The following is an 18,497-nucleotide window of genomic DNA, read 5'->3' on the forward strand; positions in this document are numbered from 1 at the left end:
TTCACCGTTGGTGTTTCGTTTACTCGATACTATTTATGTTACAGTGTTTATTCGATTATAACGAAATTAAAGTTAATATTTATATCATAACTATGGATCTGTATTAGGTATATACTCCATTGGTCTATTAAAGATGAAGCAATCTCCAATGTTTTTTAAATTGTAATATGTCCTAAATGTATTGTAAATTCAAAAGTGAGTCTGTTTGTTTGTTACGTTTCACCTCTTAACTAGTCAACCGATCATCATAACTGTAATATTTTGCATACACATTATCAGGGGTACAGGAGCACATAGGGTACACCTGCCCCCCACTCACACGCAGGCGAAGTTGAACTAAGTAGTTGCAGTATAAAGTATTTATTACGCGAGCATTATTAGTTGCAGGAAACCGTTATTTACTAAGACTAACGCTATTTTCTATACTTCAATTGAACAAAATAATTTATATAACAATATATATATATATATATATAAATTAAACATGATTTTTCTTTATAATCAGATTATTAATGTTAAAATGTGTTAGTTGATATAAATTAATAATTCAATATAATAAAAACGTAATCTATTAAAATCAACGTCTAATTAACATACTAAAATGTATATTATATATGACAAAAAAAATCAAAACATTATATGGCAAAAACGGCATATGTTTTGCAACAGTAGCACCGGGTTACTGAGCGTGAAGACCGGTGATTAAGACGAACACAAATAAATACAAACATTCAATGATTCAAGAGTAAAAAACGACCACAGAATATATCTTCATATTCGACTTGTAAAGCTGACAGTCCATCGCTGCGCACAGCAATGCGCTATGTAAAGCGATTTTAATATCGACTCGTATGCCGTGACGGTATACGTCATCACGCTCTCTCATTCCGTGCAACCAAATAAACTCTATTTGAATAATATTTCGGCATAGTTCATTTTAATTATAAATAGATATATTTAAACTTTTTATTAATTAAATATGAATAAATGTGATATATTATTTAATACAATATTATATAAATTATAGATAGACCATGAAAATTCGTCGAATTAGTAAGAATGACGTTTGTTCAGACATATCTATCAAATTTAAGCGGATAATAGTACGTAACTACGATCTTCCTTAACGGTTTACTTCTCTGCAAGATCTACGTTTACGTTTAATATAATCCTGTAAAATTACGAAGGTGCTTGCAAAAGTCAACTTGAATAAAGTAGGTTTCGATATTTGCTTTAAAGCGCTATATAGCCACTGAATTATCAGCCTAAGTCAATACCATTTAGAAAACACATGGAAAACCAATGACCGCTGATGTTCGTATCGGCATTAAATCATTGGTATTAACATAAAATATCGCGCAAAAAGCGGCAAACGTAAAATAATCAACTACCTATTCAAATGAATACATTTAAAACTGTAAATTTGAACGCACTTTTTATATCTATTTGAAAAAAAAAATCCTTTGACGTGCAAACGTCAAAAGAAATTTGGATCATTTTTTTAAAAGCAATTTCGTAGTTGTTTATGCGTTAAAAATATTTTTCGAGTAGAAGTACCCACAAAAAAACTTATGCGTATTGCAAAAGTTTTTTTTTTATTGATTTTTAGTTTGACTTAAGCACCGATACTTGATTTTATTGCTGTTATTCTGGTCTTGATCAAGGATTACAGCGTTTGCGATGCAATTATTTTACTACATTATAATTTATAAATGTAGAAGAAATACGCTCGTATTAGTACAAGGTTATTAAATAGTTTAAATTACTTAAAAAATAATAATTTATTATCTATATTTATTATTTGATAATAATATCAAACAATAAAATAATTGATGCTTATAGTTACTTGACACTAATTTATAATTTAACGTAGAACAAAATACAGTAATATGTTTTATAAATTCCGTAAATACTAATCAATTGAATAAATAAATGAATATTATTTTGTTATTTTAGCAAAGTTACAACTATCGTCTAAATTTATAGCTATAGTCTATCGGCTAAGTAGAGTGCGTGCGATCCTTAGATCAGTTCAAAAGTAACCTTAACTAAACCTAAATATATTAATTAATAATCATAAACTATTCCTTAATCTGTCAGAACCACTAAAATTAACTATGAAACTTAAAATTATCTTAGAGTTTACAATATAAGAATAAAAACTAATCTGTTAGTTACTGTTAATAACAGTAACTAACAGATTCGAGATCGAACTAGCTAGAACACGTGTATCTTAACTGGAGCCTGCGAATTCAAACCCGAACAAACAAATCACAATTCACAAAAACTACTAAGTTTTATCGTGTTCCGGCTTGAAAAATATGTTCACAATATAACTACAGGATCAAGGAATATAAGATCTTAGCTCCCAAGGTTGTTGGCGCATTGGCGGTTGAAAAAATTGCTAATATTTCTTACAGTGTCATTGTGTGTGGCACTTACGTGTAGTAGTTTACTTAGGTGGCCATTTGCCGATCTGCATATCTATAGGTACATTAAAAATAAGTGTTTATAATATAATTCTCTCGTGAAGGAAAACATCGTAACGACAATTAAAAGTTGCTACATGTACCTATATTAAATATTTTAGATTCGATTAGTGGGTTAGGCTTTATACCTCCTTTAAGAGGCGGAGGCCTTCCCAGCTGTGGGACACTAAGCATTGTGTATTGATATTACGAAAAGTCAATGTAAATCTTATATCACCACAGAAGCATTACACTTACTTATTGAATGACAGAAAAAAACTACCGATTCGTAAAGAAACACCTCGGACCCAAGGAGAATATTACTGAACGAATTTCAATGAAATTTTTTTTCAAACGCAGAATTAATTGCTTAATAAGATAAATATAATTGATTTATAAATGATTATCATATTTTAAACGAGTATTTGACCTTTATTATTTTACAATAAGACGAGCTGAGCTTGGTATTTAATGATAATATATAATATAATGACTTTTACACACATCGGCGTGATCTTAGATTTCTTATCGTATTAGTGATTGATCGCGATTGTGTAATCGTTTTAAACAAACTATATTTACGACTGGTTATAAATTGTTTTATTCATCGAAGACATAAGGAAATTATCTGGTTTCAAACTTAGAATTTAAGACCGCGGACTTTCGATTTGATGCGCAAATGTTTTCAAGATTTATTCGTATAAACATATCATATACACGTAAATACAATTTAACAGTAATAGTTCAATTGAAGGTATGTATTTATGTATGTATTACGTAATTTTTCGTTAAGACTTAAAAATGATTTAGTTTATTTATTTGGGTTATTGTTTGGAAATTATTTGGGCTGTTTATTATTTCTTTGTTTTAATTGTAAGTAAATATGAGATTTTCGCCATTTTATTTTATTATTAAGATAACAATGGTTCTATTCATTAAACTATTATTCGAATGTGTGAACTATTGATTTAAAATTGGAACATTAAATATCAATTATTTTTTTTATTTTAATGTCGAATATCCACGCGAACGCTATCGTGCATACAGCCAAATTTATATTTAATATTTTGAGTATTTTTTTAAAACTAGGTTACAACTAGTCTTATATTATTATTTTGAACAGAGATTATTTGAACCGCTATATAATAATATGTTATTTATTAGCTAAATTGAAAATATGTAAGATAATTTGGCAATTGTGATTTGAGATGATTATTAAAATGCTAGAATAAACTTAAATCGGGTTAAAATTCGGTTCATGCTACAGTTTTCTTTGGTTTACCGCCAAACAACAATACCTAGTATTATTGTGTTTCGGTTTGACAAGTGAAAAAGCGGATGCAACTACAGGCACGAGGGCTATAATATCATTCACAAAGTTGGTGGAGCATTGGCGACATCAGATGGTATTTGCCAGTCTGCCTACATAGACCAACGAGCTGCTATAAGCTCTATTCAGTTAGATATATTCAAGCCTCTCTCATACGATCGCTATAAACGACTTCAATATACCTGTTAAGTTTGACATTAAAATATCACGAATAACATAAATCGTACATAATTGTATTATAATTACTTTAAAATTATCAATTCGTACCGTTGCTACGATTAAAGTAACGTATCATTTGTTGGGTGGCGGTTTTATTACCAACTCTGTACTAAATTACACGATAAATCATTTTATAGCATATGTATACCTCCACATGCTATGTAGTCCTAAAGGACCCTTGTTGCTTTGAGGCCTTGGTCTTCTAGAAATAAAACTAAAATATTATCTATGGTTCTGAGTACTTTTTATTTATTAAATTGACATATATATGTTTCAGTATTTTATTTATGATATAGGTAAGGTAGGTGCTGTAAGAAATATTAATGTGCAACCAAATTTGAAAACTAACATGTTATGTCCTTTGTGCCTGTAGTTACACTGGCTCACCTTGGCTGTACGCCGGAACACAACAATACTGAGTAGGTAATACTGTTTATTCGTAGAATATCTGATGAGAGGTTGGTTCATTTTAATACCCAGACTAACTCAAAACCTGGTAGGAGTTCGGACTAAACGTCAGTTGAGTTCCATGTGACGCACATGAAATCCCTAGTTTACGACGTCTCGCCTGTATCATCCCCAAAATAAAAATAAAAAAGCGCATCAAATATGATGCGGAATAATTTGATTAATTCGGTAGTTGAGTTCTAAATGTTGTTTTAAATTTGTATTTAGTTTTATTTACATTGGGTATTGTTTTTAATTAATTTTGTAAGATTTTAAAAGGCGAACTTTAGTCCGATTTCGTTCATGTTCGAATACGAATTTCCATCAGCGTCCTTTGTGGTCATTTTATTTCGGTTGTTTTGAAATAAGTTCCTAGTTGTTATACATTTTTGGAGAGCTGATAAAACGATTATGTTTTTAAAATAATCTGCAGGACAAGTTTCATAACGAAAAAAAAATTGAAATAATATCTTTTTCCGTCTCGCATTTTTAAATTTGGACCGATAATTATTGTTTTTATATTGACAAATAACTAGTGTTTATTCATTTTTATAAATCAGAAGAAAAAAGAAGATTTTATTTGATACTTTTTTTTAAATAAATTTTTCAAGTTGCATTTTTAGCTTATTTTGAAAAAATCTAAAAAACGTGAAAACTCAATAATGGTTCACTTTTGCATTACGAATAGGGGGGTTAAAATTATCGGAAATAATCACCTCTATCACCTCCTAACGAGAATACGTCGAATTACCAATAACCCTGTATATATATAATATATAGATGCCAGAATCGTGTCGTCGTCGTGTCGTGATCGTGTGTACTAAAACATTTGATAGAATCAACGGGGCGTTACAACGCGACACTGACGAATTAGTCTCACAATTAATTATTTTAAAGATATCAATCTTTATCGTTATATGTTAAATGTTATTTTTTTATTAAAGCATTCATTTCATATGTTATTATATAATGTAACGTATTTTTATTATTAAATCGTTTAATGGCGGTTACGTCGCTATTATATATATATACATAAGTATATGACTTTTGCGTTTATTACGTGTTGAAATATAATTATTCGCAAGGGATTTTACTATGTTTAATATGACGATCACTGGATATATAAAGTTATACAATTAATTTCAATAAACGTTAAAAATATGTTAGTAAAGGATTTTATATTGTTAAGGGCACTGTGTAGAATCAAGGGATTAGTATATATTATTCCTCAAACAACTTATGACGATGAAGCCGTGACAACACAGCTGATGACAAGTCAGAACAAGAGAAAATAAAAATCTGTAATTAATATAAAGTACTTGTAAGAGCCTATTTGAATAAAGTGTATTTGGACTCTCAACCGGCAACCGAAGGGAGTTCTGTCTTGCGTTATTACTGAGAATAACTTTGAATAATTACCACAGAAAAACACTTTTTTTTAATGTTCCAAACCCAGATTTGAAATAATAACATCGATATCTGCAGCATTAAAAGCTAACCAATGAAACAAGACAATTTATTTATAAAAAAAAAAAAAACTAAATGATACATAATAAACATTTAACTTCATGACAGTGTGGCCCACAAGGTTCTAACTACCTACATGTAATTTAAAAAAAAAATCTCTTAAAAACCTTATCAAACAAAAACGAATCCTATTACTTCCTAACTAAGAGCAAAAATCAAATAACGGTCACAGGTCCATGACTAGAAAGCATATTCCCTATAATTTACATTTTCATAGAATTTTGTGCCAAGACAGTAATCATCGAGCTTGGCCAACTGAAGCGGGACCTCCAACAATTAAGAGTCAACGGCCTGCCAAGCTTGGCGTAATAAAAAAATAATTATCCATACAACATGTACGTATAGCCTAGAATATTAAGCTGGTTTTGATATTACATTGATTTCATTTAAAGTGACTAGATTTGATAATCATCGATTCAATACTAGTCTTCGCCCAGTAGTCGAATTTCCATGATCACTATTGAATATTTCAATAAAACATATATTTAATCTGCATGTCTCGTATTTTATTTACGTTTATTTCCAGTTTTGATTTATAACACTCAAGCTCGTTTATAGTTTTCAAAATAAAGACAATCGATTGATAGACAATGAAAACGGTATATATGTATAGCCTGTTCCCATCGAAGTAGGAATAAAGATAAACAAACTTTAGATTTACGTATTTCATGCGATTTGCTAATAACTCAACTATATTGTGCACTACTAAGAGTCTATGATTAATATATATTTATTTATAACACAACACTATTACACTTAACTACTTATATCCACTTTAATTTTACTTCCAAAATTCCGATAACAGTTTCGTCGATCTTTAAATTCTATTCGCAAATCCATCGTGATTATCAAAGTTTAACCAAGTTCTCTAACCAAGCAACCAATGATATCGCGTCAAATTGCTGTCAAATGTGGTTTATATGGCTTATCTCCTCTCACAGTTGGAATAGAGTATATAAACATATATAGATTGCTTGAAACCTCCCCCACCGACTACGTTCTGAGCCGAGGTGCGATCTCATAGGAGACACCCTCAGGACGAACGTCACTCTAGAGCCCAAAAGGGTTCACGTTAAGGCAGAGTCTTAACACACACCCCGACGTTCGGTGACGCTGTAAAGGCCAGTAGGGCCAACAGCAATACTCAATCAAGATACAAAAAAAAGCTTGAAACTTTTCACATTCATTTATATTTTTTGATGTTATATTTGGTATGACTACAGTTAGAAAACCAAGCAACATTAGCTGAACTTTGCTATATCAATGTAATTTGTATTGACAAGATTTACTAATATACACAAGTCCCGACAAGATCCGACGAGAAACTATGCAGCCTCCTTATATATTTTTAATTTAATATTATTATTAAGAAGTTGTAGTGTATTTAAGATAAGCCTAAAGGTTGACCGATAGTAATTCAGACCGGATGTCTTTTGGTTTTAAGACCTTTCGTACGAACTTCAATAATTTGTCAATATATTTTTAAAATTATTTACTTATTTAATACTGTCTTCTTTTGAATGTCAAGTCACTGATTTCACAAACAGAGATCATATTAATAAAGTCGTAAATCTATATTAATAAATGAGGCGTTCTATTTCCCTATAAAAAAAAAAAACTAAACCAATATTCATATAACTTATCAGAAGACGCAGCGCGCTTCGGAGAAGGTTTTTGTAGATGGATATTATTAAACAAATAACTACACTTCGCATTTTCTCCCACTTTTATATTTTTGACGTTTAAGTGTGAACTTCATGGTATGGTCATTACATACTTAGTATAAAACAAAGTCGCTTACCGCTGTCTGTCCCTATGTATGCTTAGATCTTTAAAATTACACAACGAATTTTGATACGGTTTTCTTTTAGATTTAGATGCAGTTTTTTGATAAATTGATTCAAATGGAAGGTTTATATGTATAATACATGCACAATATAGTAGAGAAACACTGATCATTTTAGAGGTTTCTAAAGTGATGTCGTGTAATTTAAATTAATATTTTCGAAGATATTACAGATTTAAAATTCAGGGACACAGCGGCTTGCGAAGCTGTGAACGTTTTAAGACATTCCGTAGTATAATTATTATTATCAGCATTGCACCCGTGGGAAGCCGGGACGGGTCGCTAGTATTTGAATATAAGCTTCGAAGTAATGTCACGGACATATTGCTAAACTAAAATTCACAGCCATTTGTCAATTGTAATACAAGTTTACAACTAATTAAATTGCAACAAAAAGCGACTACTCGCAGTACAATGTAATAGTTTATGATACAGCGCAACGATCAAGTTCTACTACGCTTTAAGTGGTAAATTTTAATGTACCACCAATTAGTATTTAACGACCACAATGTGGTAGCTATATTTGATTTAGATTGGTTGTTTATTACGCGGGTACGCTTTTATGTTATATATATTTTTGTAAACCTTTTTTTTAAAGTATCATGTTAATGTTACTGGTCGGTTAAAACCTCCAGAGGATACCTAATGTTTTGGAACTTATACGCTCCTAAAATCGAAAGGCTTAATGGTTTCTCAGTTGGGCATAACCAAATAAAAGTTTAGGAGTTATTATAACGTAATTACTATTGGTACAACCTATAAGGCTGTTTACACACATGAAACATTGATAGAAGGACAAAATTGCGTTGAAAATAGTTTCAAAATACAATATCTGATATAATCCGATAAACAAAGTTACTAAGGTATATAATATGTTATCAAGCCTTCCACGACAATGGACAACCTAATGAAATCAGGAAAGATCAACGTCATAAAAAAATATATATTTTCTAAACATGATTCCCCAGCCGTTTTAAAGATTGACTGCTACTGACAAAAATTGCAAGTTATTCTGAGGCGAAAATTGTTGCAAAAGCTACTGTCCTTCACAACAGATCAATTCCTAAATCCTACCAAACCTTATTATTATTAATAAAAAAAAGTAAACAAAATCAAATTCTAAATATATTTTATTTAAGCAGGCTCTTACAGGCACTTTTGAAGTCCGGTTCGGGATGTTGATTTTACGGAAAAGAACCGGTAAGAATTCATTAACTATTTTTTCAATCAAAATCAATTTACATGTACTTAAACATATATTTATGTATCCTCTTTGAACTTTAACGAATATTAACACCAAGCTTGTAGGAGTACAAGGTCATGAATGCCTCGTTTAAGAAGTAATTTAAGCGTATATTGAAGCAAATAAATAAGTTTTCCTAAGACAATGTTAACGAAATAACAGCTGTATAACAAACAAAGCTTGCGCGTGAGCTGACTGCTGATTGGCTAAAACTGCGAAATAGACTCGTCTATTCCAAGGTCACGCTGACTCAGTGCGTTTGTGTGTGTATGTATGTGTGGAGTATGTCTCAAGCTGCAGCGAGATTTAGAATATTATTGTTACATGTGTGATTGTTTAAATCTATTATAGATATAGAAGTTGAAATTAAATTAACGTGTCTTAACGAAGTTTTATTATATATTAATTATTTTAGGGTAAACTGAGATCATTTATGTCTGTAGTTACACTGGTTCGCTCACCCAAACCGAACAAACCGAACTCACGTACTATCCTATATATGTTTAAAATTGATAAATATTACTTATTATTTGAATATGATAAGAACTCAATGGGCACTAATAATGTAATTAAACTAATTGATAAAACTATAAACCGAGTACTGTTAGTTTATTTTTTTTAATTACATTTCGAAAATACATAGTCCTTTGGATACGATGTCGTTGTTTCAATTCATGTCCGGAAAAAAACAAAACTCTCAAACTTCAACGATACTAGACTAAAATTAATTCAACATATTTTTTGTTAGTTCGTTATCTATTAATGCTTAACAATGGACGCTTTGGCTCGTGTTTAATTAAATCTTTCTATATATATTGACTAGATGTCACTCAGTAACTCTAATAAATATATTTAAATGATAAACATACAGCATTCTATCGCTTTATTGAAGAAAGAATGAAAACTCGCGTTATGTTCGAAGCTATGAGATTATAAAATGATATACTAACAATTATTAAATTCAATTGTATCTGTGTGTAATTTTCCTTTCATTAAATACATTTGGATTTTTGTAATGAATAATTATTTACTCGGTGGAAAAGTTTTACGCAATCCCGTCTGGGTAAGTACCACTTATCAGATATTCTCCCGCCAAACAGCCATACTTAATAGCTGTGTTCCGGTTTGAAGGGCGAGTTAGTCAGTGTAACTACAGGCACAAGGGACATAACATCTTAGTTCCAAAGGCGCATTGACAAGTAAAGACTGGTTAAAATTTCTTACAGCGCCAATGTCTGAGGGCGGTGGTGACCACATACCATTAGGTCCATTTGCCCGTCATAACATACACACAATATACACATAACATAAAAAATAAAACATCTAATTGCACTGAATGCGATTTGATTGAAAATCTTTATCATATTTTGTAATGTTTTCGGAACGAGTCACTTAAACAAGCTATTAATCAAAATTTCGATATTATTTTAACTACTCTTAAATTTGTGTTTGTGTAATAAGATGGGTGCGACTTAGGCACAAATTATTGCGCTCTATGATATAGAAAAAAGTAATGAATACTCCTTAAAGTAAGCTGACTTAACATAAACAATATCGTCAGTACTTCGTCCAGGTCCTTTCCAAAATAAAATCCCGGAACGTCAAAAATTTAAAATCGGTTGTTAGCAAATTTTTGCAAGTAAAGCTTTTTTATTTAAATTCAAACTTTTTTGTGTTTTCTTCTTTTGCAATGAATTAAATAAGTACGACAAATATTTAATCAACATTATAATATTAAGAGAATGAGGAAAATGTGGTTTTCATTGTATTTAAATGTTAAAATATTTTTATTTTCTTCGTCAAATTTAGTACCATTGAAAAGGTTTGAATGGACAGTTACGAGATAATAGAACAATCTAGAAACTTCTAAAAGAACTCGATCATGGAATGCCAAAAGGTGATATATGACATTGACGTAAAATCGAATAGTTTCGATTTTTAAACATGTTGCAATAAAGGCAATGTTCTGCGACCCGCTCGCCGCTCGCCGCTCGCAACTCGTCCCGCGACCGAGTGATTCAACGCGGAAACGCACTATGCCCTTGTTTGGTGCATCTCGAATATGCGCATAGAATTGCCCACATATTCGCTCATAATTATCATTATTAAATAATACCCTTCTCTGAATTGTTTTTCTAAACTTATAGTCAGACATCATTCCTCGCGTGCCTGGGAAATTGTCCGGGGAGTTGCGTGAGACGAAATTACGTAATTCACTGTTTGTTTATTACTATGACCGTAAATCCAATGTCATTTAAATGGGATGAATATAACGACGGCCATATTGCTTGAACTTGAATATCGAAGCGGTTTTAAGTGGTTTCTTACACATTTAGAGGAATGGAGTCGAATTCAAATGACACAAGCGTTGTGCAAGGAAACCGCGAATGTTAACAAATTTAATTTGTTTTTTTTTTTTAATAAATAAAAGAAAATATATAATTTATGAGTAGATGAAAAACAAAGGCTTTTTTAAATTTTAAAGCAAATATTTTTTATTTTTATTAATGTACTGAACTCGTTTGTCTATTCGTAATGCTACGGATTATAAGGCGTTTGATTCAAATCTAGGGTCGGATCAAAATAAGTTGGGGTTTTCTGTCAAGATATATCGGATCTTAAAACTTAAAACTGCTGGCTTGCACCTGATTTCTTACATGTTAAACTGATTTGCCACTATGGGACATTAATAGTATGGGAATAGAATCTTCTTCGTTCTAGAGATTAGCCGTGACCGAAATTGGTCAAGACGACAATATCAACTGACTTATAAAATATTAATTCAAATGTACCTAAGTATGTTTCAATATAATATCAATCAGAATTAATTCCAAAATTTAATTTAAATTCTACATTCTAAATTTAAAATTAGAAGCAAATAACATTTCACAATATAATAATTTAAATATTTTTTAAATTCAAACTGTAATTTAAACAATCGACTCTTACGTATTCTAATTGGACGCCATTTTGACAAGAATGTTTTCAGAGACAGTCGTGTAAACAAATGTGTGGAACTTGGAAGTACACTCGCGAGAGGTGAGACAAATCTGTCTTGAGAGGTGAGCGTTGAGACGTGCGGGTAATGCCGTGCACATAAGTTTTTACTTACAACTTTTTCAGTATCATTGATTCGTATTATATTATATAAGTGCTCACAATTATTAACGTTAAATTGATAAATTTAGCGTTTGAAATAATTTTGTCACTTAGTTACACGTGCAAATAATGACATAATTCATTATAGGATATTATAGGCATTATATGAAATATGAATAAAATATTTTGACACTTCAAAGCACCTAACAAAATAAAAGAAAAAAAATATTAAGCAACGGAAAAGAACAGGAATTCCAAAAAAATGATGATGGTCACGATTGTACATCTACGATTTTCACACCGGTACAATCGCGGAGACAAGTGACGCAACACAAATCTGAGCGGATGCGTACATCCTACGACCTCCGCCCGAGGCCCGGCTCAGCTGATAGCGTCTTTAATTCCAAATATAAATACGACATAATACAGAGATTGACAACCGGCGGTTTCACTTTTGTTCCTTTATATTTTATGATTAATTTTATATATTAACATTTTATGAAAACGACAGTGATTTAATGGACATAATTCTTATATGGACATTATTAATAATTCTTATTTAGTTAAGTTTTTAATTTTAAACACGTAGCAATTAATTATATTATTAATGAATCTATTAAGTATTTTATAGTCAGGACAGTTTGTACTGTTGCGATCTAAAGGAAGTAAAGTCATTTTGCAAAATTATAATTTTATGGAAATCATATGCCTTCAAAGGTACAAAAATATCAAGTTAATTTAAGTAACATGTTTTGCATAAACTAGTACGCTTGACTGCAAAAAAAGCGACAACAGCAAAAATATAAAAACAATTTACTTATAGACATAAATATTACCGGTATCTATATTCCCATCGCGGCGTAATGCATGCAACCACGCGTAGCCGTGACCGCGGAAAAAACTACCAACATCAATCGTTTCGAACGAATAATATAATCGCTTTAGCCGAAATCATTACCAACGTTACCGTTTTCAAAGAGCACCATTATGGAATACCTTACCTTAAACGTGGTAAGTAAAAATGTAATTAAGAGTTCTATAGTAGAAAGGTTACGCGCCTCTGGAATCCGATGCGAACCATTTGAATGAGGAATTAGAATAAGATGGCAAAAAATATGAGCATTAGAAAGAGCGGTGCGGTGGTTACGAGAAAGGGACGGGTGATCGGGGTGGGACGCGATTGGCTGACCGCTTTTTATGCCTTAGTTCCCCTAATCTTCGTTTCGAACAACATCTGCTGTGCTAATGTTTATTCGAAATAGTTCTTTAAATTTATCGCGTTACGATCTCGTTTGCGACCGGCCGGTTCGGTCTTCTATAATTTTTCTCTATCTAAACGGTCGATGCACGCAACTTGTTATTTCAATTTTTAATACATCTCCCATCGAATGGCTTCCTTTTAAGGTCAGCTGGGCCAGGTTCGATTTTTAAATTATGATTATACGTTTTTTATTGGCAATCGGTCATTGGACGAGGATAGTCTGCGTAACTTTGTTGCATTTATCGATCGTGTTATGTTTTTATCGTATTCGGGTGAGATCGTTTTATGGCCGCGATGAATCGAATTAATCGATTTAAATTGACAGTTGAAAGCTATAAACATCGATTTTGAAGCGTCATTTATGGTCCGTAATGGATCATTTGTTGTTGCGGCTGAATTAAATAAATATTTAATAAGTTTTTATTTAGTGCGATTAATTAATTGGATATTATTTATGACGGATACTCTTGTTCTTTTTATGGATTTTAAGCTGGTCAGGTAATGTTTCATTAAAATTATAAAATGCATTTTAAGGCTATGCTTAAGTTAAATTACAAATACATTAAATAATATAAAGTTCGATGTACTTAGATCAAGATATTATAAGCAGCTGACAGTTGTCAATTTAATAAGGAGTATTTTTTTTAGAACAATATAGCTATGCGCTTTCAAAATAGGAACACAGAAAACTTTTAAAAATGTTTAAAATTAAAATTCCGTTTTTGAAAAATAAATGTTATTCATTTATACACTAATGTTTACATTTAGTAGGTATTTGTATAGTATACTTACCTACTTTAATGTTAACAGCACGAACCGTCTGTGCAAAGTTTGATCACTAACGATTCGAAGGAACTGTTAAAATTTGAGTTGCAAGAAACGTACCCACACATACTAAGACAAGTTAAGCGAGTTCAGGTCGTGGAACTAAAAATATATTGTTAGGTCATATACATAGGCGGACTGGCAACCTGATTTTAAGCGGTCACCATTGTCCATAGACTTGTACTGTTAGCAATATTAATCATTCCTCATATCAACGATGCGCCAATTGGTACTCGTAACCTCGGTACCAACATTATTATGCCCCTGTAGTTACACTGGCTCACACACCCTTAAAACCGTAATACTATGTATTGCGGTTTGATGGTAGAATGTATAAGTTGGTGGTACCTATCCAGGCGAGCATAGAAGAAACCTACCATACGACTATACCCTCTGGTTTACATGTAAAGTGGTTCATAAACAGAAATGGAACGGAAAATGGGCATCATTGAAATTACCCTCAATGTATTCAAAGCGCTTCCAAATATCTCCCGTTAATAATAATTACAGATCCACCCGAGCCCTTGCGGCCCAAGTCGACTCTGGATCAGTTTATTGAGAAAAGTTAAAGAAGCAGAAACTCTTTATACAGATGAAACAGCGGGAAGCAACTAGTATTCACTAGTCACGTGATACGATTATTAAATAGAGATATAGACAGCTGGATTTACTGTTTTTTTTTTAATACAATTATTCTAGTGGCAAAGATCCATATAAATTCTTCCCAATAAAAATTAAGAAACATCATAACGGCTTTCCAAATGAAGACTTTATTTAACAAAGAAATTTATCAAGAGTGATAAATTATAAGTTTGTAACAATGTTAAGGATATAATTTGCAAAAAAATTAGATCGATACGATAGAATCGTCCGTATGTACGTATCATTCTTAGCATTTCTTGTGGCGTTTCCACGGCGTTTCTCCATTGAGCCGTGACCGCCATATTTGGCTCAGTATTCGCTATAACGCCATTTCCACAGTTCTGCTCAGTTAACTGTGTTAAGTATATTTAAAATTTATATAATTCATTTTTTAAATTATTTATTTATATATTATGTTCTTATCATAAATAAAACATTAAAAACTTCGCTTATGTTATAATAACACTATTAGTATAAATATTTATAATTTTAATAAAACTATCATCCATTATATAAAGTCATTATTGTAATATTCTATATTGTTTTACTCGACGGATTCCAAAACAAATTTTTGTTTAAAATCTAGACCGGAATTTCATAACAGCCTATTTGAATAACCTAAAACACTAGAAAAATTATAAACAATATCATGAATGGATGACTAGTAGCCAGGTGTTCGTTACGCAATCTGTATTAGTGGGTACACTCACCTTAAACATTAATTACACTTGATTTAATACACCATCAATTTTATTACGATCAATATTACAAGAATTAACACATTCGAAAAAAGAACTACATTCCAATAATGCATTATTTTTCCGCCTGTACACGTAATACATTTATATTTTCATATGTTATGTAAACGGTATCATGACCGCAGATCAAGCTAATTCGTTTCCAATATTACCATTAATCGCCCCATAAATACTGAATATATTAAAACTTCGACTAATACACCAAGTATTGTAATTAAAATTGTTAGCGTTATAAAAAGTTTCATATAATGTAAAACATCTGCCCCTTGATCGGAACTCATTCATTTTATAGAGTCTAATCGTTCGAGTATCGGCCGAACTATTTCAATATGGCGACCACCTGGACGCTGTCAACTTCAAAACTATCTTGATTGAAATTGTTATTTACTTTCTTCTATTTATCGGGAAATACTTAAAAATCAGATCCGCTCGGCGACGGTTAGTTTAAATTCCTCGGAATACATTTTATAACTGATTTGAATACCCCATTGTGCACACCCCATTGTGTACCCCATTGACCACATTTGAAGTCTGAATTTAAAAATGTAATTAAAATTTGTTTCAGTGTCTTAAAAAATATTATTACGATACACTTAATTTAAGATTATCGTAATTACGTATCTTTTTTATGTTCTTTTTATTATAATTTTGTATGTTGCTTTAGTATAATATGGGATTTTAGTATTTCTTAATATTCTGGTATCATTATTAAAAGTTAAATTATTTTTACGCTTATAAATTATTAAAACGATATCATAAAAGCAAAGTAATTTTACATTGATGACGTCGGTTGACTTTGTTCCGTTACACATTATTAATAAAACCAATATCAAATATAATCAATTGCAGTAAAGTCTCATTTCGTACGATTCACACAACCCAAATTACTTTTTAAACGATACAATCATACGAAACAAGCCCGTAATAACAAGAACCAGTAATTTAATAGTTCGACCATAGATAACTCGTAATTTTAAAATAGCAACACTGCCTAATGACAGCTGCGAGCGCGCGAATTCCTAGCGCAAAAATGGCGGCAAAATAACGCGTTACGAATCTTCATTTCATACAATTTTGTAATAATGCGAGTATAAAATTGTACGATGACTTTAGTCTGTCCTTTTTTCGTAAATGACATTTGTCAATATTCGTCTTTGTCTAGCAAAAATAACATGTGTGTTTCGTTTTGTTTGTGCGTGCGTGTATTCATTTTCCTACGACAGTATGACGAGCTACTATAAAGTGGCATTGTTACGAAACACACAAATAGACTTTTGTTAGTCGCTTTGTAAACTCAGGAAAATTTTATCAGCTCATTAGCGTATTATATATATTTTTTAATAAGAACGAAGCAATAACATGGATGTACTTTAATTGTTTTCGAACAATCGTTATTTTGAATACGAATTGTAGGCACAACTATAATAGAGCCCGTATATCGTAGGGTGTCCACACATTTTATTATTACAAGAGAGTTTAAGAATACTTATTTAAAACATTTTAATAAAAATATATTTCTAAATGCTTACATAAAAGTAAACTTTCTGTTGGTCACACTAGATTTATGCCGTGTTTCAGTAAAAGCTTTTAAGCTAAAATCTCAACACGTGTGCCTAAACTAAAAACACATTATAGCACTTAAAATTCCTAGATGTTTTATGCCAAGTGTAAACATCGTGACCTATGATAGCACATCACGCCAAATGATGATGACTCAGTGATTACATCACCTTGTATCTATTGAAATTTTTAAATATGTTAACAATAGAATAATTTACATCTTGTATCCGCGAGATTTTAATTTTTTTTTTTCATTATCTTGTTAAGTAGGTAATGAAATTATTTTTAGAGCGTTAAGAAATTTAATAGCATAGCATTATTATAATGAAATAAAGATAAAGTCCGTGCGAACTGGACTACTGTTCAGTTTTATTTGAAGAATTTGATTTATTTAAGTATGACTTAAAAGTCAACGTTTATGATAAATTTGTGTATGCTTGAAGGTCTAACTCAATTATACTTACTTACTTAAAATTAGAAAATGGCCTAATATATTCATTGAAATTATCGTTTTTTTTTTAATTTATTCTTTTGAATCGGACGTTCAAAAACCTTCTATTCATATTCTGTAAGTATACCTAAATCAAGATTTAAATCAAGTATTTGATGCAATTATTTTTTCCAAATTAATCGATTATATAAATAAGGAAATGAACCCGAAACGAAACAAAAGGTTAGAGTTAATGGTCTCAATATAATGATGCTTTCTAATTTATACAAAAACGACTCACAAGTCGAGTGGCTCTTCCGATTCTGTTCTCTTAATCTGTCAATTTTGTCATGTTTTCTTAAAAGACAAGGTTTACGGCTAAATTATTCGTATACGATAATGTGGTAGATAGTCAGCGATTACAGGTCGCCGAGGTCAACTTTCTACCTAAATAGAGAAATTACTGAGCACAGTTATTGTGAATAAGGAAGGCGTCAGCGAATGCTAATACTCAGTCTATACAATTTCTTATCTTAATCTTTACGCGTTTTATGAAAATTCAAATATTATTTTCTTCCTTGTCTAAGTTTACAAAATTAAAAAACAAAAAACCAAAATGTTTTTAGATTAAAGTTTTATAGATTAAGAAACTTTTCATTCGTATATTGTATTTTAAAATGTCTTCAATCTCGACAAACAGGGAAAATGTCCACGAGTTATTGAATAAAATATTAGTGTATTACATATGTAAAGTGGCTTCTAATGTTATTATTATCAAACATCAGCTGCCCAAGGTTACATAACTATACATACTGTAGGTATCGCATTTCGCACACATGTGT

General features: G+C 31.1%; 1 protein-coding gene across 6 annotated transcripts in view; it reads right to left on the minus strand.

The window, feature by feature from the left end:
- Eip93f (Ecdysone-induced protein 93F) overlaps positions 1-18,497 on the minus strand; it is a 201,300-nt gene that overhangs the window by 40,265 nt on the left and 142,538 nt on the right. The gene's annotated exons all lie outside the window — the stretch shown is intronic.

This window comes from Vanessa tameamea, chromosome 24, assembly GCF_037043105.1.
Source record: "Vanessa tameamea isolate UH-Manoa-2023 chromosome 24, ilVanTame1 primary haplotype, whole genome shotgun sequence".
In the NCBI taxonomy this organism is placed as follows: Eukaryota; Metazoa; Arthropoda; class Insecta; order Lepidoptera; family Nymphalidae; genus Vanessa; species Vanessa tameamea.